Source organism: Asterias rubens, chromosome 2, assembly GCF_902459465.1.
Source record: "Asterias rubens chromosome 2, eAstRub1.3, whole genome shotgun sequence".
In the NCBI taxonomy this organism is placed as follows: Eukaryota; Metazoa; Echinodermata; class Asteroidea; order Forcipulatida; family Asteriidae; genus Asterias; species Asterias rubens.
Window position 1 is genome coordinate 8,346,649 of NC_047063.1, and position 26,745 is coordinate 8,373,393.

At 37.2% G+C, this 26,745-nt stretch overlaps 1 long non-coding RNA gene across 2 annotated transcripts in view; it reads left to right on the forward strand.

Annotated features, from left to right (window-relative positions):
- LOC117307000 overlaps positions 1 to 25,295 on the forward strand; it is a 29,839-nt gene extending 4,544 nt beyond the window's left edge. The window contains exons 4-12 of one of the 2 annotated variants that reach the window (XR_004521008.1): positions 141 to 205; positions 772 to 866; positions 1,581 to 1,688; positions 2,376 to 2,464; positions 2,940 to 3,021; positions 3,754 to 3,851; positions 5,033 to 5,125; positions 24,542 to 24,577; positions 25,221 to 25,295. This is a non-coding gene — a long non-coding RNA (uncharacterized LOC117307000). Of the gene's footprint in view, positions 1 to 140; positions 206 to 771; positions 867 to 1,580; positions 1,689 to 2,375; positions 2,465 to 2,939; positions 3,022 to 3,753; positions 3,852 to 5,032; positions 5,126 to 17,696; positions 17,944 to 24,541; positions 24,578 to 25,220 lie in introns of those variants that run through there. The other variant, XR_004521009.1, reaches the window with a different exon arrangement.
- The last annotated feature ends 1,450 nt before the right edge of the window (positions 25,296 to 26,745 follow it).

The following is a 26,745-nucleotide window of genomic DNA, read 5'->3' on the forward strand; positions in this document are numbered from 1 at the left end:
CACTCAGCTTTGCTTCTGGCATAGTCTTGTCTTTCACATCACCTTGGGCCTCTGTGCCCCTCATAGCAGTCAACATTTCCTCATAGCATTCAACGTTTCTATAATATTGCTAATTGTACTTTTTGTTTTTGTTTGAGTAGGTTTACCATCTCCAAATGTCAAATACTGGCCTGTGAAAGGAGCTTCAAGCACTCTCCAGTTAGAGGTAAGTTCCTTAAAAGTAAAGTTTTAATACTTCCACCTAGATAGAGCTCTCTAGTTAAGCCTGGCCCATACTTCACATGGCATTAAGGAATTAGAACAAAATTTCATAATGAAAACAATCAGTACGCGTCTGGGTTTTTTTTCCAATTATGCAGAAGAAAATTAGTTTAGCATTTGTGTTTTGCATGAAGTATCTACCAAGTGTAAGTGTATTCAGAATGTCTGTGGTTAAAATCAGATTGGGTTTGATGTTTTGTTTGGATTTTGAGAGGTCGGAATTCCAGCTCATTCGAGATGGTCTGGTCGATGTCAAACACAGTTTTCAAAAGTCAACTTTGGCTTTTTATAATAATTGATTCATTCTGAGAGCTCACTAAAAGCAATTCATACCACACCACCATGAAGAGATTTTTTTCAGACAGTTTACATCCCCAAAACCTCTCTGTGTGCTTGTTTTTTGTTCAGCAGTCATATAACAATGCTGACTTGCACTAAGTTTTTCCAATATCTTTTTTCTTTTGTTTGTTTCCTTCATTTGTATCCATTCTCCATGTATTTGTGTTTCAGGAAGACTTTACATCTCCGACAAAATATACCCTTCAACAAGTTGATATCAAAGAATGGCCTGTAATAAATGAGCTGCAAGCACTCTCCTGTTAGAGGTAAACTCCTAAAACATGAAGTTTTAATAAATACATCAAAATAGATAAATCGGAGCTTGAATGTGGATGTACATGTATGGAATTATGAACTCTTATGTAGATACTGCATGCACCCGTCCCTCCATAGATATGATGCCGAGGGAGGGTATAGGCATGTAGTAACTTGGTGAGAGTTCATAATTTCATGTACAGCCACAGGTGGCTTTGATCATGACAACAGTGCCCCTGCATGCCTGGGGCCGCTTTCAATCATTACGTTTTGAAAATTACAAGCGTTTAAACCGATTGCTTAAACCAATCTCTAAGCAAAACTTTTATTTTTTCCTTTTTATATTATCGCAACTGCGATTACTTTTGAGAAATGCAAAACCAGCGACGACGCAAGTGTGATGGATGTGTAGTTTTCTAGCAAATCATGACTTTGGTGAATTTGTTCCCTGGTTTATACTTCACATGAAAAATTCCATTTCCCGACATTAAGAAGTAAGAAGCAAATTTATATGATGCAAACAATCGTATGCCCTGTTTTCCAATTGTGGCTTGATTCAGTAACATTTATTTCAATGCTGTAATTCATTACAAAAAAGCACATTAAGTTGAATTAAAAGCACGTAACAGATCCTAGGGGCAAAGCAAATTATTTGAATCTTACTGTTTTAATCATGGATATTGTATAACACTAACGTTGAAAACTGTATTTTGTCTGTGTTATAGTCAAGCTTAACAGCTCCGAAGAGATCTACCTGTCAACAAATGGATGTCCAAGACTAGCTTATGATGAAGGAGCTGCAAGTATCCTCCATTAAGAAGAATTTCTTAAAAGTACAGTTTGAATAATTACACCCAAACAGATGTTTCTAGTTAAGCATGGTTCATACTTTTCACAAGGGAAGCAACAGCAGAGGGATCACATTTTTTTTTTAGGCAGATCCCAACATGCATACAAGAACAAATCTGTGAAAATTCTGACTCAATTGATCATCAAAGTTGCAAGATAATAATGAAAGAAAACACACCCTTGTACAAATTTGTGTGCTTTCAGATGCCTCATAAAAGGCCGATTTAACAAATAAGCTAAGATGGATCTTAACTTCAAATCAATCATAGTTGCTAAAGTAAAGTGTGGTGCACAATACAATACAACCCACAATGGTAATGTTGACAATTTGTTTTGCGATGAAGTTTCTTCCTTTGTGAAATCGGCCTCTGAAGTCTTTTTATATTTGAGTGAGAGATATTCTCTTTCTCAAAAACTATGTTACTTCAGTGGTAGCTGTTTTTCACAATGTTTTTAATATCAACAGCTCTCCATTGCTCATTACCAAACAAGTTTTTATGCTAATAGGCCTAACTATTTTGAGTAGTGAGTAACTACCAAAGTGTCCAGTGCCTTTAAACATGCAGAAAAAATGCAAAGGAAGTTGAAGATTTTTTATTTATCAGAATCTTACTGTTTCAATGATGGATAATATTGATTGACAATAAATGGTGCTTTTTGTTGGATTGCAGTCTTACCATCTCCAAAGAGATATCTGTCCGTCACCAAGAAGATATTCAAGACTGGATTATGATAAAGGAGCTGCACTCTCTAGTGAAAGGTTAGTTCAGGACAGAGTAACATTTAACTAATTGAAACCTAGTCCCTTGTGAATGTTGTTTAGCAATCTTTCAAGGATAAACAGGCTTGTTGGGGAACTGTTTAGTCTGGTTTTAAAGGGAAGGTATACTTTTGGTCATCACTCTTAAAATTACTGGCAATGAAAATCTTTGGTTACCAGAAGCCTACAGCAGCACTTTTAATTTGCACGAAAATTACTTGGTTTATCTGAGAGCTCACAGATAGTAAAATCATCCAACAAGTTGATAGCAACATCCATCCTGAAAAGATTGTCTTTAGGCATCTGTCGTCTCTAATGACAATGCTTGATATTTTGATTCCACTTTTCAAAATAATCCTGCTAAGCACAACTCCTCCATGACCATCTTTTATGTGTTTAATTAGTTTATTTATTTTCATTTGAAAGTGCAAAACAAATCCTTGATGTTGCAAAGTGCATTTTGTTTGTATTGCAGTCAGGCTTACCATCTCCAAAGAGATCTACCTGTCAACATGCCAAACACTGACCTATAAAGGAGCGGATGGCACTTTCCAGAGGTAATTTTCCTAAAAAAGTGATTGTTTATAAGTTATGCCCAAATAGAACCTTCTAGTTAAGCCTGGTTCATACTTAAAACAGAATGTGAAGCAAATTTACATGATGTAAACATCAGTAAGTAGAAGATGTTTTCCAATTGTAGGTTGAACTGAGAAAAATTGACCAGATCAGCACTTGAGCCTGCGCCTGCAGCTTAGCATGCCTGGAGATTCCAACTGAGCTATCAAGCCCTAATGTTGACACTGTCTCCCTATTTTGCCATTAATATTTTGGGTTTGCCAATTAGAAGCCATACAACTGTAATCGCCATTTAGCTGGGATTGCACCCAAGTCACCTATACAACCTGGGAAGCAGCAGCAAAGGGGTCACCGTTTTTTTTTTTTTTTTTTTTTTTTTTTTTTAAATATCAAGGGGAAACTGACTGAATCCTTCCTTGGTTGAATTGTAGACTTGGGTGTGATCCCTGGTTCACTGGTAATGAAGTCTGTAAGTTTTTTAGGCAAAAGCCCTGTTGCTCTGGCTATTTTACAGCAATCAAAATAATCTTTTATTCTTTAGTGTTTGTTTGTTTCATTTGGTGTTTAGAAAAATGAATCTTGAACCTTTATTTTTTAATGAACCAGCAGGAAAAAATCCTAAGGTAAAAGCAAATTATCTGACACAGTTTGTCAATGATGGATAAAGATTTTAACACTTAATTCTGCAAATTTCACTTTTTTTTTTATTGCAGTAAGGCGCGGCTTTTCATCTCTGAAGTGATCTACTCATCAACAAGTAGGTTTTCAAGCCTGGCCCATGGTTATTGAGCTTCAAGCAGTCTCCAGTGAGGTAATTTTCTAAAACGTAAACCTTTAATATTTACACCTAGTCCCAAATTGATCTCTTTAGTAATTGTGCCGAATGTCTACCTAGATGTTAGATGTTTTTCATTGGAGAGGTTAATATTGGAAAATGCTCTTGCATGCAAACAGGGCCCGATTTCACAACGCCTGTGAGCAAAAAAATGTTGCTAAGCATGGAAAATCTTGCTAAGCTGACAAGTAACCAGCCGAAATAACAGAAGGATTACATTGTTGCCAATGGTTCCCACCTAACAGCTTTATGAAATTTGGCCCTTCTAAGTAATGACATTGGCCCAATTTCATCAATCTGTTAAGCAGGAAATACTACTCAGTTGATTGTTTTGCTGAGCAAAAATTATGTGTGAGAGGCACCTCTTGCAACAGTGTAAACCTTTGGCAATTTTGGCTGGTAAACCAGTGTGATAAGGAATATTTGGCTGTGCTTAGCAAGTTTTTGTGCTTACATGCTTTATGAAACTGTGCCCTTGGTTGTAACAAATTATACTTCTGGACTGGCAATAATACCATTACAGATAACTCTTTATTTAAATTATTCCTTCAAAAGAGAATTCTATTCCACATTTAAAATTCATTGAAAAGGTTATATTATTTGCTGTTCAAATAAATCAGCTCTTATACAGTTACACATGTTAAGCAAGCAGAGATTTGCTATGAAAATATTAAACTTTAGTAATACATAAGAATTGATGACATCAGTCATGAAAGAGTGGAGTTTTGAGAAAAAATTCCTCTTTAGCTGCTCATACTGTTATTTTGATTATACAAGTAATGACTTTCGTGGGCCTATGATGAACCAAGTTGCACCAGTTTCAGACAGGCGTGCCATAGTTGCGCCAAACCAATTAGATTAGGAGCGACTCTAGGCCGACCCTAATAACTTCTTCTTTCAGACAGGCAAACTTTTTACATTTGCTCGGCTCATGACAAGTTCGACGTCTGAAACCAAGGCCCTCCAGAGTCGTTCCAAACGATTGCAACAGTCGATCTTTTGACTGCTAGCACGTCCAGTCGCTCCTAACTGCTTCAGACGTTTAACTTTTCATGTACTTAATTCAGAATTTGGTTCTGGAGCGCCTGTCTGAAATGGGTGTTGGGTTCAGAAATACTTGTTTTTAACCAAAAGGTGTGTTTCTTTTGTTTTTCCAGTCTCCAAAACATCTACGTTTCAACAATTGAATGTCTGAGACCCAAGTATCATCATACAACCTGCCATAAAGAACTACCTTCTGTGTAAACGGGGTAAGTTTAAGTTAGGAAGGAATTGGGATTGTAGGGTTTAAAACCATACAATCCCAATTTCTTCTTCAGTATCCAAAGTGAAGGATTCAGAAGAACTGGGGCCACTAGGCTCATGGTCTTGTACCAATCTTATTAAGTACAACACATTTTGAGTGGAGTGACAAAGAAGTAGAGGATATGGAAAGGTTGATGAGGACACATGCTAGGAAAAAATCCTAGTAATACTGCTCTTTTTGCTTCATTTTCACATAGAAACTCTAAATTACATTAAAACCCTACCATGAAGTTGGGGGGGGTACATGGTGCCCTCTACCATATTTGTGCCTGTAGCTTTTAAATGCTGCATCTTACCACCATTAAATTTTATGACTTTAAACAATAATTTTCTAAGGTCATTTTATAAAAAATACCAATCTGAAAAAAATGTGATAGACCAACAATTACAGCGCCCACAACAGCGGTCAATTAACAACCAAAGGTGCCTTCTGATGATTAATGTTTGAAACTATTGATATCCCTCAAATCCCATACATATAAAAAATAGTTATATCATCATAACAATAACTCTAGAACTTCAGAAAATCCCAAGGGAGCCCGCTATGTGTCTCCCCTTTCTTTCTAAGTCTGAAAATGCCCGTTCCTGATAGGGTTAAGTGAAACTTTCTTGTGGAAGAATCAATTTGACCAAAATCAAAGTTTACACCAACACCAAAACCTCCTGAACTGTTTTAAGAATTCAGGTTTCCTCAATTCACTGATGCTTGTAGGCCTATGTAATAATCATGTTCTGCACAAGTTCCTCAGAATAGTCTTCCAAATTGTTGGTGTTTTTCAACTATTTTTGATAAAAATGCTATTTTTGATAAAAAGTGAAAGCAATTCATTTGAAAGTAATTATTTGAAGTCTACTGTTTGTTTTGTTACAGGAAGGCTTTCGACGCTCCCCATGGCAAAATACACTTCACTTTTGTTTCTGTTACAATTTTTTCTTGTGCTTAAGCAAATCAGTTTTGTAAAAGTTTTCAATTTCTCTCTGTTGCGTTTGCTGTTAATTGGAGTTTCATTTGCACTTTAAACTCCTCTCTGCTGTTATTGAGAGTGTTGTTTGCAATTTGTTAGAGTTCATGTTGTTGTTTTGGGTTCTGTGTGTTTGCATGATCACACTTCTTGGTTCTGGAATGCCGCGCTCAAGGCGTGTTTCCGCCGCCCCAAAACCCACTGCGATTGGTAGACCTAAGCGCTGTTAATTGGAGTTTCATTTTCAGTTTAAACTCCTCTCTGCCTCATTTTGGTGTTATTGAGAGTGTTGCTTGCAATTTGTTTGAGTTCATGTTGTTGTTTTGGTGTCTGTGTGTTTGCATTATCACAAAGTTATTGGTTTGAATACCACGCTTGAGGCGCATTTTCGCTGCCCCAAAACCGACTGCGACGGTTGGTAGACCTAAGCGGCAGAAATGTAGCCCATCTGGCTGGGCATTTTGCTATCGCATTACCTCTACTCCTGTTGGCAATTTGGAGCCTGCACCGGACAACAGCGATTAGGTTCTATTTCTGCGTTTAAGACTCAGCACCAGTCACTTCTGGAATGGGTGAGTTTAATTCTGCTTTCAATTTTGATTTAAAAAACTGCACTCTCTAGTAAAAGTTAAATTCTTAAAAAGAAAATTAGTAATGATTATTTACAACTAAATAAAGCTAGTAAGGCCTGATGTAAATAACCAACTTGTTTCGGTTTTTAATTGTTATTCTTTGATTGTCGCAAGATGTCAGTGCTTGAGAGCAGGTCCATTTATATTTTTCTGCAAGAGATTTTGCTCATTAAACTTTTTGGCATCCATAGAATTTCTTTTCTGTAAACTTTATCTTTCAGAGCCAGAGATGCAGCCAACTGTTCCCTGAAATCAAGTGCAGAGGGATTGCCTCTACTGACATCACTGAAGGCAACGTCCTATAAAGGAGAGCAACTGTTATGAAAACATCAGCATCTAGTCATCAGGACACCCTAGCTGTTCATTATAAAGATATGAATGAACAACCCAGTAATTTGTCTTAAATTGTGTAAACTATTCTAGATGTGTTAGTAATTGCTGAGTTCCCTTGATGGGAAGATTATCTAAGCAAACAAACATAATTTGATGTTTTTCATTTTTGTAACTGTAAGCCCAATAGTTAACATTTCTGTAAATAAGTGTACCATTGCAAGCAAGCACATATGCGTTTTTATGCGCTACTTGGCGATCTTAGGGCCTTGGTGGTGCGGCACTCGAATAGTTTGGAATCCGGAAGTATAAAGCATGGGAAATTCCAAACTTAATTGCGAAAAGGGACTTGGACACATGCACGTGGCATGTGGGGTCTCAGCCCGGCCGGTTGTTTCACAGCTGGTGGTTGATCTTAAAGGTGCATCATCTGGTGTTATCACAAATATGGTTGACCAAACGGGTTAGTTCCTAGTCTAGGCCATGGGACTAGGGACCGCGTCTCAGGAGTAGGGGGTGCCCCCCTCAGACGGGGGCATGGACCTGGGCGCTCTTTAAATAGAGTATGAGGGACCTGATGATCTCCAGGGCGTGTCGGGGCTGGTATCCTGGGACCTGCACGTGGTGGCCCTGCTTTTAACTAGCCTTACCAGGATGATATATGCAAAATTATAAAGCAAATAAACTAAACTGCTTGCGATGGTGCTTTTATACAATACCTTACACTTAACTTTCATGAATGTAATACCAGTGTAATACTGGCACAACTTTTCAGGTCATCAATTTCCTAATTGTGGTTTTTCAGCTGTACTGTTTGAAAACAGGTTAAAGTACATTGCTGTGCCAGACATTCACTCTTTTGCTCATTAAATTTGTGTTGCATGCCTGTTGCAACTAGTCAACAGAAAAAAAACAAGTTCGAGTTCACTCTTTGGCTCTCACGATGAATAAAATAAAAAAAAGGAAAAGGGCATTTGAGAGAACTTGAGAAAAAAATAAAATAAGTGCGTTGTCATGAATACATCTGAAGTCTTGTTTTGTGTAAACAAATTGCTCAATAAATGTATATTCATGTTGAGTCTGTCTTTTTATTTAATCTTGCTCTTTTGACTGATTTGGGACCATTTTATTTTTCGGTCAATTTTTAAAAATGGGCCTTTTTGGGCCAGGATTTTTTATTTAAAAAACTGCAAGGGGTTAAACTTGTTCTTTTGAATGATTTTGGAACATTTAATTGTTCGGCCAATTTTTAAAAATGGGCCTTTTTGGGTCAGGATTTTTGGTTTAAAGAACTGCAAGGGGTTAAGCTTCTTCTTTTAACTGATTTTTAATGAAAAACAAATCGGCCATTTTTTTAAATGGGCCAGGATTTTTGGTTTAAAAAACTGCAAGGGGTTAAATTTGTTCTTGCGACTGATTTGGGACCATTTATTTTTTCGGCCAATTTTTAAAAATGGGCCTTTTTGAGCCAGGATTTTTGGTTTAAAAATCTGCAAGGGGTTAAACTTGTTCTTTTGACTGATTTGGGACCAGTTTATTTTTCGGCCAATTTTTAGAAATTGGCAGTTTTGGGTTGGGATTTTTGGTTTAAAAATCTGCAAGGGGTTAAACTTGTTCTTTTGACTGATTTGGGACCAGTTTATTTTTCGGCCAATTTTTAGAAATTGGCAGTTTTGGGTCGGGATTTTTGGTTTAAAAATCTGCAAGGGGTTAAACTTGTTCTTTTGACTGATTTGGGACCAGTTTATTTTTCGGCCAATTTTTAGAAATTGGCAGTTTTGGGTCGGGATTTTTGGTTTAAAAATCTGCAAGGGGTTAAACTTGTTCTTTTGACTGATTTGGGACCAGTTTATTTTTCGGCCAATTTTTAGAAATTGGCAGTTTTGGGTCGGGATTTTTGGTTTAAAAATCTGCAAGGGGTTAAACTTGTTCTTTTGACTGATTTGGGACCATTTTATTTTTCGGCCAATTTTTTGAAATGTCCCTTTTTGGGTCAGGTTTTTTGGTTTTAAAACCACAAGGGGTTAAACTTGTTCTTTTGACTGATTTGGGACCATTTTATTTCTTGACCAATTTTTAAAAATGTGCCTTTTTGAGCCAAGATTCTTGGTTAAAAAAAGAACAAGTTTAACCCCTTGCAGATTTTAAAACCCAAAATCCCGACCCAAAACTGCCAATTTCTAAAAATTGGCCGAAAAATAAAATGGTCCCAAATCAGTCAAAAGCACAAGTTTAACCCCTTGCAGTTTTTTTAAACTAAAAATCCTGGCTCAAAAAGGCCCATTTCTAAAAATTTGCCGAAAAATAAAACGGTCCCAAATCAGTCAAAAGAACAAGTTTAACCCCTTGCAGTTTTTTAAAACAAAAATCCTGGCCCTAAAAGGCCCATTTTTAAAAATTGGCCGAAAAATAAAAAGGTCCCAAATCATTCAAAAGAACAAGTTTAACCCCTTGCAGTTTTTTAAATAAAAAATCCTGGCTCAAAAAGGCCCATTTCTAAAAATTGGCCGATTAATAAAATGGTCCCAAATCTGTCAAAAGAACAAGTTTTACCCCTTGCAGTTTTTTTAATCAAAAATCCTGACCGAAAAAGTCCCATTTTTAAAAATTGGCCGAAAAAATAAAAAGGTCCCAAATCAGTCAAAAGAACAAGTTTAACCCCTTGCAGTTTTTTAAATAAAAAATCCTGGCTCAAAAAGGCCCATTTTTAAAAAATTGACCGAAAAATAAAATGGTCCCAAATCAGTCAAAAGAGCAAGATTAAATAAAAAGACAGACTCAACATGAATATATAAATTTATTAAGCAATTTGTTTACACAAAACAAGACTTCAGATGTATTCATGACAATGCACTTATTTTATTTTTTTCTCAGGTTCTCTCAAATGCCCTTTTCCTCTTTTTATTTTATTCATCGTGAGAGCCAAAGAGTGAACTCAAACTTGTTTTTTTCTGTTGACTAGTTGCAACAGGCATGCAACACAAATTTAATGAGCAAAAGAGTGAATGTCTGGCACAGCAATGTACTTTAACCTATTTTCAAACAGTACAACTGAAAAACCACAATTAGGAAATTGATGACCTGAAAAGTTGTGCCAGTATTACATTGGATATTACATTCATGAAAGTAAAGTGTAAGGTATTGTATAAAAGCACCATCGCAAGCAGTTTAGTTTATTTGCTTCAAAAATTGTGCCTATATCATCCTGGTAAGGCTAGTTAAAAGCAGGGCCACCACGTGCAGGTCCCAGGATACCAGCCCCGACACGCCCGGGAGATCATCAGGTCCCTCATACTCTATTTAAAGAGCGCCCAGGTCCATGCCCCCGTCTGAGGGGGGCACCCCCTACTCCCGAGACGCGGTCCCTAGTCCCATGGCCTAGACTAGGAACTAACCCGTTTGGTCAACCATATTTGTGATAACACCAGATGATGCACCTTTAAGATCAACCACCAGCTGTGAAACAACCGGCCGGGCTGAGACCCCACATGCCACGTGCATGTGTCCAAGTCCCTTTTCGCAATTAAGTTTGGAATTTCCCATGCTTTATACTTCCGGATTCCAAACTATTCGAGTGCCGCACCACCAAGGCCCTAAGATCGCCAAGTAGCGCATAAAAACGCATATGTGCTTGCTTGCAATGGTACACTTATTTACAGAAATGTTAACTATTGGGCTTACAGTTACAAAAATAAAAAACATCAAATTATGTTTGTTTGCTTAGATAATCTTCCCATCAAGGGAACTCGGCAATTACTAACACATCTAGAATAGTTTACACAATTTAAGACAAATTACTGGGTTGTTCATTCATATCTCTATAATGAACAGCTAGGGTGTCCTCGACTAGATGCTGATGTTTTCAAAACCGTTGCTCTCCTTTATACAACATTGCCTTCAGCGATGTCACTAGAGGCGATTCCCTCTGCACTTGATTTCAGGAAACAGTTGGCTGCATCTCTTGCTCTGAAAGATAAAATTTACAGATAAGAAATTGTGTGAATGCCAAAAAGTTTAATGAGCAAAATCTCTTGCAGAAATCTTAAAAGGACCTGCTCCCAAGCACTGACAGGTATCACATCTTGCCATGTTCAAAGAATAACAATTAAAAAGCAAAACAAATTGGTTATTGGCATCATGTAAAATTGCTTCCCGTTTCTTGATCTTGTGTAATGTATACATCAGGCCTAACTTGGTGCTTTATTTAGTTGTAAATAATCATTGCTAATTTTCTTTTTAAAAATTTAAGTTTTACTAGAGAGTGCAGTTTTTAAATCAAAATTGGAAGCAGAATTAAACTCACCCATTTCAGAAGTGACCGGTGCTGAGTTTTAAACGCAGAAACAGACACTAATTGCTGTCGTCCGATGCAGGCTCCACATTGACAACATGAGTAGATGTCATGGCCTTAGCAGAATGCCCAGATGGGTCGCGTCTCTGCCGCTTAGGTCTACCAACCGTCGAAGTCGGTTTTGGGGCAGCGGAAATGCGCCTTGAGCGTGGTATTCAAACCAATAACTGTGATCATGCAAACACACAGACACCAAAACAACAACATGAACTCAAACAAATTGCAAGCAACACTCTCAATAACAGCAAAATGAAGCAGAGAGGAGTTTAACGTGCAAATGAAACTCCAATTAACAGCAGACGCAGCAGAGAGAAATTAGTGAAATACAAAACTGATTTTCTTAAGCACAAAGAAAAAATGGAACAAGAGGACTGCTCAAACAAAAAGTGAAGTGTATTTTGCCTCAAATTGATTATTGGCCTCAAATCAATTACTTCTTGTTGACATCTTTGAAGACGGCAATTTTTTCCTGTAACAAAAATAAAAAAGTAAACTTTCAAAGGAATTGCTTATCAGAATTTTTATCAATAAAACTTGCAACAATAAACCCAGGATTTTTTTTTTGAGAAACAATAAATAATATTGAGTTGATTGGCTCATTCCTTATCGTGACTGGGCAACAGAGGGCGCCATCACTTTTGCGCAATTTGACTGTTGTGCAAAAGTGTGGTGTGCATTCAATCACGCAATAGAGATACCAAAAATGAGTTGTGTATGGGCTCTTTCAAGGCCATTGGTAAAGCGTGGGGATCGCAAAACTTATGTATCATGAACTTCATCGATATATGTACCTGTATGGAATTTTCGCCAAATTGCACCATTTTTGGAAGAGACGGTCTTGAATATATGTAGAATCCTATACCAAGTGAACAAATTGTGCAGACTGTTGCCTCTCATCACAGTTTAACCAACAATGCTGTGATGATGATTGCGCCCATATAAGTGTATATACCTTTCCTACTCCTGTCAATAGGTGGTGCTCTAATGAGACATTTAAAAGAAAAGGGCCTTTTCAGACCTACATGGGATAAGGGGGGGTACATAGTGGCACCGTTTGACCCTAAATAATTATTGGTTAAAGGCTAAAAATGTAGTGGTGGTAAGATAATACAGCAATAAAAGGCTGCAGGCACACATTTGTTCAATTGACCTGTTTACAGAGAAGGTAGTTCTTTTTGCCAGGCTGAAGTGGGTCACAGACATTGTTGACAAGTAGATGTTTCAGAGACTTGAGCTGCAGGCAGGCAAACAAAACAAACACATTGTTGTTAATTTAATGTTAACACAAACATTTCAAACTTCATGAAAGTCATTTTGTAACAAAAACAGGTATATATAACTCAAAAATAGAGAGTAATTTTTTGCTCATCACTTTCCACTTTTCCTGAAACACTACAGGCTGCCATCAATCTCAGTTTGCCTTGTGGTTTACAACTTAATAATTTGAAATAAAAATTCAAATATCCTGAAGGTGATCCCCTGGCTGCATATCGCAAACGTGGGTGTGATCCCTCACTACACAGCATTTAACGGTTGCAAAAAATGGCTCATAACTTGCACCCCAGACAAAAAGCAGTTAAGTTGGTAGAAAAGAGCTCTAGCTCGTTAACCTTTATAAAAATGATTTTCTTTAGCACAAGAAAACTATGAAACAGGAGGACTGCTCCGACAAAAGTGAAGTGTACTTGCCTCAAATTGATTATTGGCCTCAAATCAATGATTACTTGTTGACTTGTAGATATCTTTGAAGATGGCAATCCTTCCTGTAACAAAAACGAAAGGAAAATTTAAGTAGTAAGTTTCAAATGAATTGCTTTTACTTCAAAATTTGTATCCAAAAAAACATGCAACAATAAACCCAGGACAAAATTATTTGGAGAAACTTGTGCAGATCAAGGTTATTTTGATTGTTGCAATCAAAATGAGCAAGAGTGGTTGGTGAGGGAGGTCAAATTCCTAAAACAGTTTGCTCGAAGTTTTGGTGTTGGTGTGACCTTTATGATCAGTTAAAAGAAAAAAACATTTGAACTCACATTGTGAGTTTTGTAGGCTTGATTGGGGTAAAATTGATACTTTCCCACAAAAAGGTTTCACTTAACCTTAAAGAAAGGGCCTTTTCAGACCTACATGGATGGGGGTGGGCACATAGTGGCACCATTTGTATTTTCCATAAGATCTAGACTTGTTTTCACCAAACTCACCACAATTACATTTCTATATGTAATGGATTTGAGGCATATATTTATAGTTTGAAATATTTAACATTAAAGGGCACCTTTGGTAGTTAATTGACCATTCATGTGGGTGCTGGTAAATGAGTGCTTCTTTGAAAGTTTGAAACTCAAAGTATTTGCTGAAATAAAAAAAAAAATCAAAGATGGCCGCTTCATATGGTGGCTATTTTGAATTCCCACAATGCATTTACACTATCTTGTGACAAATCACTTTCACTTCCTTGGGAAAACTTTTTTCACTTCCTTGGGAAAACCCTTTTTTTTTAAACATGAGGAAAGTTTGTAAATTTTCATAAAATTACCCCCCAAAAAATAGTTTCACCCAAGGTCAAACAAATGGTTGCCATGGTAACAGCTGACCTTAATTATTTGTTTACAATGTGACCCTAAAAAATTATTGGTTAAAGTAATTAAAAGTGGTGGTGGTAAGAAGCAGCAATAAAAGGCTCCAGGCACAAATTTGTTCAATTTACCTGTTAACAGAGAAGGTAGTTCTTTTTGCCAGGCTGTAGTGGGTCTCAGACATTGTTGGCAAGTAGATGTTTTGGAGACTTGAGCTCTGCAGGCAGGCAAACAAAACAAACACACCTTGTTGGTAACACAAACATTTCAAGCTCCATGAAAGTCATTTTGATTAAAACAAGAACAGGTGTATATATAACTAAAAAATAGAGAGTAATATTTTACTCATCACTTTCTACTTTTCCCGAAACACTGCAGGCTACCATCGATCCTGATATAAGAGAAGTTTTCAGGGATAAAGAATATTAATTTTGGTTTTTACCAATTACACCGATGTGTGTTAGCACTTTGTACTCGGTACTTTCTCTGAGTCCTTTGAAAAAGATATCACAGGACTGTTATTGAGGTGGGATTTGAACCCATGACCCTTGCAATTACCCAACTGGACTACCGAGGTTGCCCATTAGCTAGAGGCAGTTCGAATCATATGTTTTGGCAGTGGGTACCGCACAATATAAGAGATAATCATGAATAGATTGAAATTGTAGTCAGTCAGTTTACCTTGTGGTTTACAACTTGATAGTTGAAATAAAAATTCAAATATCCTGAAAGTGAGCCCCTGGCTGCAGCTTCCCAGGTTGTATCGTAAACTTGGGTGTGATCCCTGGCAGTTAACGATTGTGAAAAATGTCTTATAACTTGCACCCCAGACAAAATAGGGAGGCCCCTAGCATCATGCTAGTTTAGTTCAATTGGTAGAAAAGAGCTCTGGCTTGTTAACCTGGAGGCTGTTGGTTCAAATCCCGATTGTCAATCTTCCTATGTTCAAAGTCTAGCATTCAAAAACAAAGCGTACTGATTATTTGCACCATGTAAACTTGGTTCCCATTCTTGATTTTTGTGTAATGTACGCATCAGGCCTAACTAGGAGCTCTTTTTAGGTTTAAATTATAGTAAGTTACCTTTTACACAAGAGTGCAGTTCCTTAAACACAGGCCAGTTTATTCGACATCTACTTCTTGAAGCACAGACAGACATCTTGGTAGATGGCAAGCCTTCCTGTAACAAAAAGAAGACTTCAAATACTTACTTTCAAATTAATTGATTTCAAGTTAGAGTTTTGATAAAAACATTGTTGCAAGCAAAATAAGCAACAGTGATTAGAAGGGATGTAATATTTTGCAAAAGGTTTGTCTGAGGTTTTAAAGTGTTGATGTGAACTTTATTATATTAACTTTGGTTTTACCCATATACACTGTATACTCAGTACTTTCCCTAGCTCTGTGAACAAAATAACAGGCATACTAAGCTGGGATTCAAACCCACAACCTTTGCAACTCTAGAGCAGTGTCTTACCAACTAGACCACCGAGATTGCCCAGTAGCTAGAGGCAGTTAGAATCATATGGGTAGAATTCTAGCGCAGTGTCATACCTACTAGATCACAAAAATTGCCCAGTAGATAGAGGCAGTTAGAATCATAATATATGGGTAAAATTCTAGAGCAGTGAGACTGCCCAGTAGCTAGAGGCAGTTAGAATCATATATGGGTACAACCAAAATGAGTATTCTTTATCCTGATGCAAATGTTCATCTTGACCTACATGTAACTTTATTATCAGTTAAACAAAAAAACATTTTAAGTTCAATCAGGAATTTTGTAGGCTTGATTTGGGTGACTCTAAATAAATATTAGTTAAAGTCATGAAATTTTGCAGTGGTCAGATGCAGCAAAAAACGTACAGGCACAAATATGGTAGAGGCCACCATGTGTGTCCCTGTCACCCCCCCCCCCCCCCTCCCCACCCCTGCTATAGGGTTTTGATGGGAGTTGCCTTTCAAGGTCGATTGATGCGAAACGAGCAGTATTATTAGCAATTTTTGCCAGCATTTTGGCCTCAATCTTTCCATTTCCTTTTATTCTAAAATGTCACTCCACTCCAGGTTGGTTGTACTTTTATAATATTGGAATGAGACCCTGTGATAAGAAAAGCAACTGTAATTTGAGCCTACTGTCCCCAGTCCTTCCGAATCCTTCACTTTGAATGCTGAATAAGGAATATGGACTGTAATAGTTTCAATTTACCTGTTAACAAAGAATTGGTTCTCACAGACATTTTGTTGTTGACATGTAGATGTTTTGGAGACTGGAGCTGCAGACAAAAACAAAACACATTATGTTGTTTAAAAACAGTTAAAGACAGTTTTATTGTAGCCCATCTAAAAAAATTTTGTATCATAAAAAAAAACAGGTTATAGCTGATAAAACAATTTTGTGCTTTTCATTTTTGTGAAACCAATACAGCATTGGTCAATGCTGAAGAGAATGCAGCAAGTTAAAAATGTTAAAAACTAAAAGTGAACTTTCTAATAATTTTTGATAGTATGAGGTTTGTGGTTAAGATGAAAAAAAAAATTGACTTCCAAGTCAATGTGAATGCTGCAAAGGATGACATACACTGAGATGTAGATGCCAGAAAGCAAAGCCTCCTTGCACTACCTGATGTGAACAGACACGAATAGCTGTTGCAACATCAATGTCTAACTATTAAAGACACTAGACACTATTGGTAATTGTCAAAGACTAGTCTTCACAGTTGGTGTATCTCAACATATGCATAAAATAACAAACCTGTGAAAACTTGAGCTCAATCAGTCGTCGAAGTTGCGAGATATTAATGAAAGAAAAAAACACCCCTGTCACACGAAGTTGTGTGCTTTCAGATGCTTGATTTCGAGACCGCAAATTCTTAACTTGAGATCTCGAAATCAAATTACTTCTTTCTCAAAAACTACGTTACTTCAGAGGGAGCCGTTTCTCACAATGTTTTATAATATCAACAGCTCCCCATTACTCATTACTAAGTAAGGTTATATGCTAATAATTATTTTGAGTAATTACCAATAGTGTCCACTGCCTTTAAGGAAATATCAATACTAAATCCAAAATTAATTAAGGGTCCTTCAAAACATGAATTATTTTTAACAAAAGTGGAAATTTGAGGAACATAAATTTGTGTTGTTTTTTTGGCACACAATTAAACAAGGTAGCCTATGTGTATGTGTTTCAGTGTGATTTCTACCGCAGTGATACCGTCTCCGGTATACTTTTATCACATTAAAAGGGAAAACACTGTTTTATTTCAGGAAATATCAGCTTTAGAGTGCTTTGATCATTGAGTCTATTCCGTTTGAGGCGTTTTTTTGTAATGTCATGTAACCAAATCTCAAAAGGAATTTCCTGCTACCATTGTATGGCACTGTTCGTTTGTTTATCTATTTTCCTGTAAGTGATGCTGCATGGTAATTTAAATAATATAGAAGTCTTATATAACACACGTATCTACCAAACAAGGTACTCAAGGCACTGAGTATATACAAACTTTCAGAAAGATAGGTAATTGCAGTGATGAATTTTGAGACCCAATTATTTAGCACCTTATAAGGGTTTACAAGGTGCTACGGCGCAAACAGCAGTAATTTTGGGGGTTTTCCCCCCAAATTGCAATATGTTGAGTACTATTAATTCTTTATTTTTTTTTACAGGGAGGAGACCTTAATTACTTCATAAAACACTTGTTCTGTACATTGGTTTGATTATGGGACATATATTGTGACATCAAACTGAAATATTTCAAAATGTTGATTGGTTTCACATTTTAAGCGTTGTCAACTATTTTGACAAAAACACACCTTTAATCACTACCTATACACTTTTATTACTGGATCCGAAGCTCAAGTTATGTTGACAACAATTTGTTTTTGTGACATCGATTAACAAATACAGATGTTAATTTTGGTCGTTACTCATACACCGATGTGTGTTAGCACTGTGTACTCAGTACTTTCCCGAGTCCTGTGAACAAATATCACAGGTGTATTGCTCTGGTGGGATTCGAACCTACGACCATTGCAATTCTAGAGCAGTGTCTTACTAACTAGACTACCGAGATTGCCTGGTAGCCCGATGCAAATTTAAACATCTTTTAATCGTTGCGGTACCCGCTGCCAAAAAATAGGATTCGAACTGCCTCCATCGCTCCATGGCAATCTTGATAGTCTAGTTGGTAAAACACTGCTCTAGAATCAAGGGTCGTGGGTTCGAATCCCACCAGAGTAATATGCCTGTGATATTTCGTCACAGGACTAACACAAATGCTAACACAAATTGGTGTATGGGTAACAACCAAAATTAATATTCTTTATCCCGATGCAAATTTAACATCTATTAAATACAGATGTATTTTGCATAATTTGTGTCTTAATTGGTTTTATTTAATTTGTCAATAAGAATTACAAAATTCGTCTTGGGCTATCCCCAATTTTTTTATTCAGCACCCCAAAATTAGGTAATTTGGATGAGTTACCAACTTTTATTCCAAAATGCTGCAAACCCCCATAAAAACAGAGCCCTTTAAAAAAAATCTGGGCTAGGTCCTTGCAGTGGTTGGATCCACAGAGTGCAGACGGAAATTGTTTATATTAAACAGCTTCCTTCGAGTAATCTTAATGGTTTACAATAAGCTTTAAATAAGAATGCTTATAAATGGGATATTTAATATTAACGTCAACATAAATCAGAATGGTTGAGTAGGATTACCAATGCAACTATATTTTTTAGGTACACACAATATGAACAATGCAGGGTTTATCAAACGGCCATTTTTTGTGGAGATGGAATGCAGAGTATTTTTCAGAAGAGCATTTTTTGTGTGTAGATGGAACAAACAGCTTTCCAATCATTAGTTAAAGGCTTTCTTGTACATGTGTATACATACCACTGACTACTTCAATGAATGTGTGTGATGCACTGAATTGAATCAATGCAAGTGTGGCTTTCCTATGGAACAATGTAGTGGGTGTAATTCAATTCCAATTGTATAAAGGCTTTAGTTTCTCTGTTTGACAAAAAGGAAGGATTTAGGTGACATTGTAAGGGGAAGAGATGCTTTTAGGTGGGTTTATGTCTCATTCAATTCAATTTCAGAGGGCAAAGAGGTAAGTCATGCTGGCTGAGAGTGTGTGCATCTATATGCTTGTCTTGGAATGTTCAGCTTATGGTAATGTGGGCTCCCATGCTGGTGTTTAATGAGTGGAAAAACATTAACTTGAGTTAGATGAAATGTTAAGATAAAATGTTCCATCTGAAATACAGGTACAAACAGTAATTAATTCTAAAATCCGTATTGGTGTCATACTGGTATGGAGAGGCAATTTATATAGGTTTGCAAAGCTAGTTTGACTCTGATTTATCCACTGTTTTAGATAGTTGTTATGTGGCATTTAAGTTCATGTGTGTTCATGAACACGTACAACATTTAACTGTTCCACCTTTCTTAATGTGGGAGATAGCTAACAGTTAAATTAATGATTTTGACGAGCATGCATCTTTCAAGATTCCTGTAAAGTTCGCTACATGTAACTAGATGCATCTACTCTGGTAAAATCATGTCTTTGGTGACATACATGAACTAGAGTTGCTGAGAGCTATGTGTAAGAATTTTGTTTTTATTATGATTTAATAAACACCTATCTTTCATCGTTATCAGTGCCCTGTTATCCTGAGCCTCTTTCCTGCATTTCAAACCAAGTAGCCAATGGTCAACTACACACTTTTTCCATCTCTTTGAACATCATTTTATCAGATGAATGTTTTTCTAATGATTTTGGGGTTGAACAAAGAATTGACTAGAGTGGGATTCGAACCAACGACCTCCGGATTAACGTGCCGGCGCTCTACCAACTGAGCTATCTAACCCTATATTGGCGGTGTCCCTATTTTGTCAATATCTTTTTTCGGGGGTGCCAGTCAGAAGCCATACAACCGTTAACTGCCGTGTAGCCAGGGATCACACCCAAATTACGATACAACCTGGGAAGCGGCAGCCAGGGGATCACCTTAAGGGGATGCGACTTTTTGTTTCAGATATCAATATAAACCACAAGAGAAACTGACTGGGTAAATTTTTGAAATGATTTTGGGGTTGAACAAAGAATTGACTACAGTGGGATTCGAACCAACGACCTCCGGATTAACGTGCCGGCGCTCTACTATTTATTGTTTCTCTATCGAGCAATAGGCAGCTCGCCATGAGCCTTTTTGAGGTATGGCGGATGTGATTAGAGTGTACTGTTTGGTTAGGGTGTATACACACAATACCCAAACCTTAAAGTGTCTGGACCCTAAAATAAAAAAAAGAGTGGGAAAAATCCCTCCCCCCCCAAAAAAGAAAAGAAAATTAATAAACAAATTCTAATAAAATAAAAAACCTCTTGTTTGCCACCCAAAACATGACATGAATGCCTAGTTTTACAAGCCTCCCTTTCAAGAGGCCATTCTGCAAAGCATCGCACTTCAACTTTAGCAAACACATAGACTTTTTTATCGTGTATATAAGCAACCAACATTTCAAAAAGTTATTGTTTCCAAAAATCTGGGGTTTTTTGCGCAGGTTCACTCAGTGCTGCTATGTCAAGATCTGCCAGACAGTGGGTTCGAGTTTGGCATCTTCTTTGGTTTTGTTATCATTACTGTATCCAAGATGTTTAATAACAATGTTTGTAGAAATTTAGTATGAATTCAAAAATAATTGCCGACTTAGACCCAAGTTCAGGCAAAAAAAAATGATATGCGTTAGAAAACTGGTACTTTTTCCTAACAAAAAATAAAATTTCAACTTCACAAAACCAAATGATAAACAATATTTTAGCCAAAAGTGGGCGCAAGTGAACACCCATACCCACAGACATATAATATAGCCCTTTCCATTGTTAAACATAGTGCGCAGGTTGGCATGGCTGGCCGAGTGTTAGCAAAACAATCAATGTGTCAAAAGAAATTGTAACCAAATTGAAAATTTTCCGTGATGACTTGTGAGCTGTAATATCTCTTGTGATTTGTTGATTTGTTGCCAAAAAAGTAACATATTTTTGAATATTGTGTAACATTTCTACAATCTATGGCTATTTGTTTTTTGATTTGCATTTGTGGCTTTCAATAGTTTTCCAACCTCAGTTGGCAAACACTCAGGTTGTTGTTGCAATTGAAAGGTCTATAGTTCGACGTTGCAATGGGAGACTTTCTGGGACGATAGAGGGCAGCAGACTTACCGGGTAAATCCATTGTTCTCAGAATTATGCGCATGTTCAGAACTACGTAAACAATGGAAATTTACCCGGTATGTCTGCTGCCACCTAGTGTTGGAAAGTCTCCTATTGAAAGGTCTATAGATCGACACCGCCTATCCAAATCAACGTCTTGATACCGTCATTTTGACAGCACTCGACTGTACTCCCAAACCATGGGGAAAATCCATGAAATTGCAAGTGGAAACATGTGTGTAAAGCAATGGGCGATGGCAAGATGACCACAGAAGAAAACAATGTTAAATCAACAACATATCTTTTCTCACGCTGCTGTTTCTTCTCTCTTTTTTTTCTGAAATTTCTCAAAAATTATAAAAAATTGAAAGAATTACCACAGTAGGCCTATCTACAAAAAAATTGTTCGTCACACACTTTCCATCTAATGTGCGCGTCATTGCATGTTTCTGTGGGTGCTGATGATGCCCACTGCCTATGAATTAACGTGCTACGCAATTATTTGCTGTGCATTTGATCACAGAGCATACTTAAAAAGTTTACTTCCGCCTACTCCTGGAACAATTTCGGTTTCGTTCCACTATTGTCTCCCGTAACCTCATAGGTTTATAAAATGATAAATTCTTACCGTAATTCAGTCCCCAACTAATCCGTTCCCCAGACGTGTGTCCATATGTTTTGTACACAAAGCACGGATCAGGTATTTTTTCTTTATAGGACGAAGGTGTGCAGATAATTCTCCATGTTTGCCCTGGGAAAAAAATACTTGCACGGTCAGGGACAATCAGCATTTGTAGTGTAGTGGTAAAACGGAGAAGTTGGGGACTGAATTACGGTGAGAATTTATCATTTTTAACAATTTTTAAGATTGCAGAGTTAATTTTCTGTTGCCCACAGGGCCAATGAGAGTTCAAAGGACACATAGAGCCTAATTTTGGCGAGAAAGAAAAAGAAAAAAAAGAGATTTGTGTTGCCAAAATTCAATGAACCAGTATCGTTATTGTCGTGAGAGATATAAACCTATGAGGTTACGGGAGACGATAGCGAAACGAAACCGAACTAGTTCTAGGAGTAACTTCCGCCCATGGTTTAATCAAAATTTTTAATTTTAGTTTACCGCCCCCTGCTGTTTGCTATAGGTATCATTATGTCTGTGTTTGTATACGAGGGGGCGACTTTCCTATAGGGTGAACTTTGTAGTGGGTGGCTTTGCTTTGGGGAATGGACGAGTATTCATTGCTCCCCATGCCCATGTACTGTGTTGCAAGTTCAACTCGTCATGTTAATTTTTGTGCTAAAGAACTTAGCTTTTTTAGAAGACTCTGTAAAAAAGCGACTCTAATTACTACTACAAAAGGGGTGTTGTAAAGCAAAAGTCTAAGCTGAGAGGAAAGGGCACTATTTGGCGAGTTCTTAGCCCCACTTGTGTGGCCAGGGAAGTCAGCTAGCCTTGGCCACACGAGTGGGGCTAGCGAGTCCTAGGAACCCATCATTTTGTTGCTTCACTCATCACTCAGTTCATGACGAAGGTTAATATTAAATTTTGATTTTTATGACACCGTGGACCCAACAATTTTTTCATACAAATTTAAAAACGTTTAGTACGGCAACCGCGCAAGACTTGTTAGTTGTAGGCCTACTCTTTCTTTTACAGTCTTTTCTTTAAAAAAACGAACATGAAACAAAAGAATTCTTGGTTGGTAATTTGCACCTGCAATTTTTAATAAAATGTCGTCTGCCTCTGGACTGAACAACACAGAAACACATACACGACATGCGTCATACATGGTCGCTTTTTAGGAAGAAAACACCCCAAACTCCTTCAAGTTTTGCAAATAAAAATACATTTTCAACACCGTAGTTCTTAAGAAAACGAAATTCTGAACTTACCATGACTCTTTTTCAGTAGTTTACTCGCGGAATTGCGATAAAAATAAACAAATTTTTGGACCAAAGTCGGGAGACTTTTCGATATCAGCCATTGGTTCTTCAAAGTTCAAGTTTCACGCACGGCAAGAGAAAGCTGAAAAGTAAAAAAGCCAGCCCCCCTGGCTTGTTGGTCACGCCATCCGTGCTTATTTGCATAACAAAAGCCAAAACTTCTCCTTTGCAAAACATCTCCAAGTATGGCCAAAAAATGGGCGGAGCTATTAAAGGATGATTCTATTTAATTTTGATGGGGTTGATCAGGTATTATGTCTACTCGCATGTACTGCACTTTTTAAATTAATAACATAATCACCAGTGGTTTAGCCATCTAGCTGGCTATGGATTGTGTCACGGGAAAACAATATCCCTTGAAGAAAAATGGAAGGCACAAAAGAATACGGCAGACGGTTTTGTCTTAGGGTATGGAGAATTTAAAAGTCAATCAATGATACCTATCTGGTAACTAACACATCTTGTGCATTTCTGGACGGTAGCGAGCAATGTTTTTGTACAAGGGGTAAGGAGAAATTACCTCTTGATAACAAAATAATTATTTTTTTTAGTGTAAGCAAGAAATAAGTGGGGTACCAGTCCCAGCAATAGTAACGGTATGGTATTCTGGCTGGTAAGCTTGTTTTGCTAAGCAAGATTATTTTGTAATTTTCTTTGCTTAGCAAGTTTTTGTGCTTTCATAAAGCCTGTAAAAGTGTAAGCGAAAAAACTCGGTAAGCATGTGGAAATAAATTATGCTTAGCAAAAAAAAAACAGGTTACCAGACAACATACCAATAGTTTACCTTGTCGTGACTGGTGCCCCCCCCCCCTTCTTTTGTTTACTCGGCAAATACATTTTCTGCTAAAAAAAAAAAAAAACTTTATGAAATTGTGGACCGCGTCTTTCGTGCAGGGTCGTGGGGGACGGAGCTCCGCTGGCCCCCACGAGCGCTCCCCTGGCCCCAACGAGCACTCCCCTATGATATATGCAAGCCTCCGAGAAAGAATTTAAGCGGATGGTCAAAGGGAGAAATAGATAGTCCATATTTGTGTAGTAAGTGATGTTATAGTGATGTACATTGCCTGTATACCTTCTGAATTGTTACTTTTAGGAGGTTCCGATGGGTCTGAAATAAGGATGTATTGAAAAATTGAAGGGGAACCAAATGACGGAACATTGTTCAAGAACACAAGCCAGGCCAGGATTCGAACCCACACTCTCTGAACGAAAGAACTTTAATGTGCTCTACACACTATAGACCACTCAGCCACAACACTCCCTAAAAATATTTCTGTGTACAATATTGTTACGTTCAATTTTTGTTTGATTGTCGATGTACTTATGTTTGTTTTGTTTTGTTCTTTCAGTTGAAGCAACCAACACAAGCCAAACGAGGTCAGAAGGTGAGTCAACAGGGGTCTTTGATTAACTCCATACTAATTCTTAAATGCCATTTTCAAAACAAAGTATTGCAATTAAAAAAATGAGTTTGTAAAGATATTTTTGTATCTAGTAATAAACATCAAGGGAAAGTGACTGGGTAAATTTTAAATAATTTGGGGTTGAACAAAGACAAATTTACTAGAGTGGGACTTGAACCTGCGACCTCTGGATTAGTGTGCCAGCAAAGATGCTGTGTAACCGTCATCTGTCCCGTAGCTGGCCGTGTAGCCAGGGATCACACCCAAGTTTAATAGACATTAAAAGGAAATGGCAAAGGGATCACCTTAAAGGGATGCAACTTTCTATAATATTGATGAGATACTGTTTTGTTAAGTTATAGAAAAGACAAATTTACCATATGCTCTACAAAAAGTATGCAGCGAAGATATATTTTAAGATAAAACAAGAACTTTATTATCTCACAGTGGGGAAATTGAAGGCACTGGACACTATTGGTTATTGTCAAAGGCCAGTATTCTCTTGGTTTATCTCTTGGTGTATCTTTAATATTTGAGGACCTGAGAAAACTAAACAACCATTTTAAAGGTAACATTTTAACTGTTACCATTATAAAACAAATATTTCACTTGTTTTATATTAAAGGGATTCCTTCTGAAGATGATATAAACCTGCCACAGAAGTAGACCTGAGACGGCAACTTCCTATCAACAGCCCAATGATCACCAATCACCAATGTTCAAAGTTTATAATGGAGGTGACCTGCACAAACTTACACTGACATTTTTAAAATGGACACTGGACTGGAATCCGCAGATTTCAAGTCGGCAATGGGGGACAAAAAGGCATGGGGAACCATTGTGATTCGAGGACATCACTCGACTTAAGCAAGTAAGCAAGCAAGCACATAGGTATGTAAAAACCCTGTGGGTTCGTTGCCTTTTTTAACACTAACATCAAAAAGGGGGCTCTTGAAGCATACAAACGTCAACCTTAGGAAAATTATATAATTTGCAATGAAAAGTGTAATATTGTCCTTGAGCTCCATTTTGCAAAAGGTCAAACTGCATGTGACGCGCAGTTGTTGTTTGATGCAGGCCTTATATTATGCAAAAATGAGTGTAAGCTTGCGCATCATGCGTATGTTTAAATATTTCTCACCATGTTTATATTGCATAACAAATTATTATGTTTATACATGGCCACGTGATCTCGTCTCGACCAATCAAAATAGATAAACAAAAGTATCTTTTTGTGGTAAAAAGGGGTCCCACAGGGTTTTAGCCCCGACGTCACACCTCAAGTTTTCCGGGAGCTGTGAGCTAGCCACTGGGCTAAATCTGTACTTTAAACAAATTCCCTCGCACGCTATAAATATAAACCTTAGGATGGAATAATGAGATGCACCCTTTAACCTTTAACCTTATCATGAGCCAGGAGAGGGCCAGATAATGAAGAAATGTACACTGGTGTATGTTGAATAATGGTTTACCCAAAACATGAAATGTGTTTAATGAGTAAAAGTAGGTATTAAGACTACAAAACATAACAGGTAGTTTAACATTGGAAATGACCGTAAATTAGACAATAGCAAATATTTCACAAATATAGGGCCATTATAAATAAATTTCTCTTACATTAGTTACTTGCTGTGGGGGTTAAAGTAGCAATAATTTTTTGAGCAAAACTAGAGGACCCTCATATTCATGCCTCAAAATAAACATTTAATTGCAACTACTTTATGATGTTGTTAACATTCAGAGCAATTTAAAAGTTTCCTTTGGTTACCGCTAGAGGGCGCTACCACTCTATAGCCACCCCTCATTATAGTCATCCTTGATAAAAATTGTCTTAAAAAATCAAATATAACACCAGAAATAATGTCACCCCCAAATGGACACTAAATAGGTACAGCCACGAAGGAGCGATTTTGGGGTCATGTGCCCTCCTTACAGTACATGTAGGCCTGCAATGATCATGATTTGTATTTCATTTTATCCCATAAACAATAAAATGCATTATGCACCGTGATACACAAACACTGTGGGCGCCCTTCTATGTATTTTGTAATTTTACCATGATAGTTACCAAAAAACTTTACCAAAATTGTAATCACAAACAAAACATATTGTTACATCACCTTGCAATGCCTCAAATCCCATATTTTGTA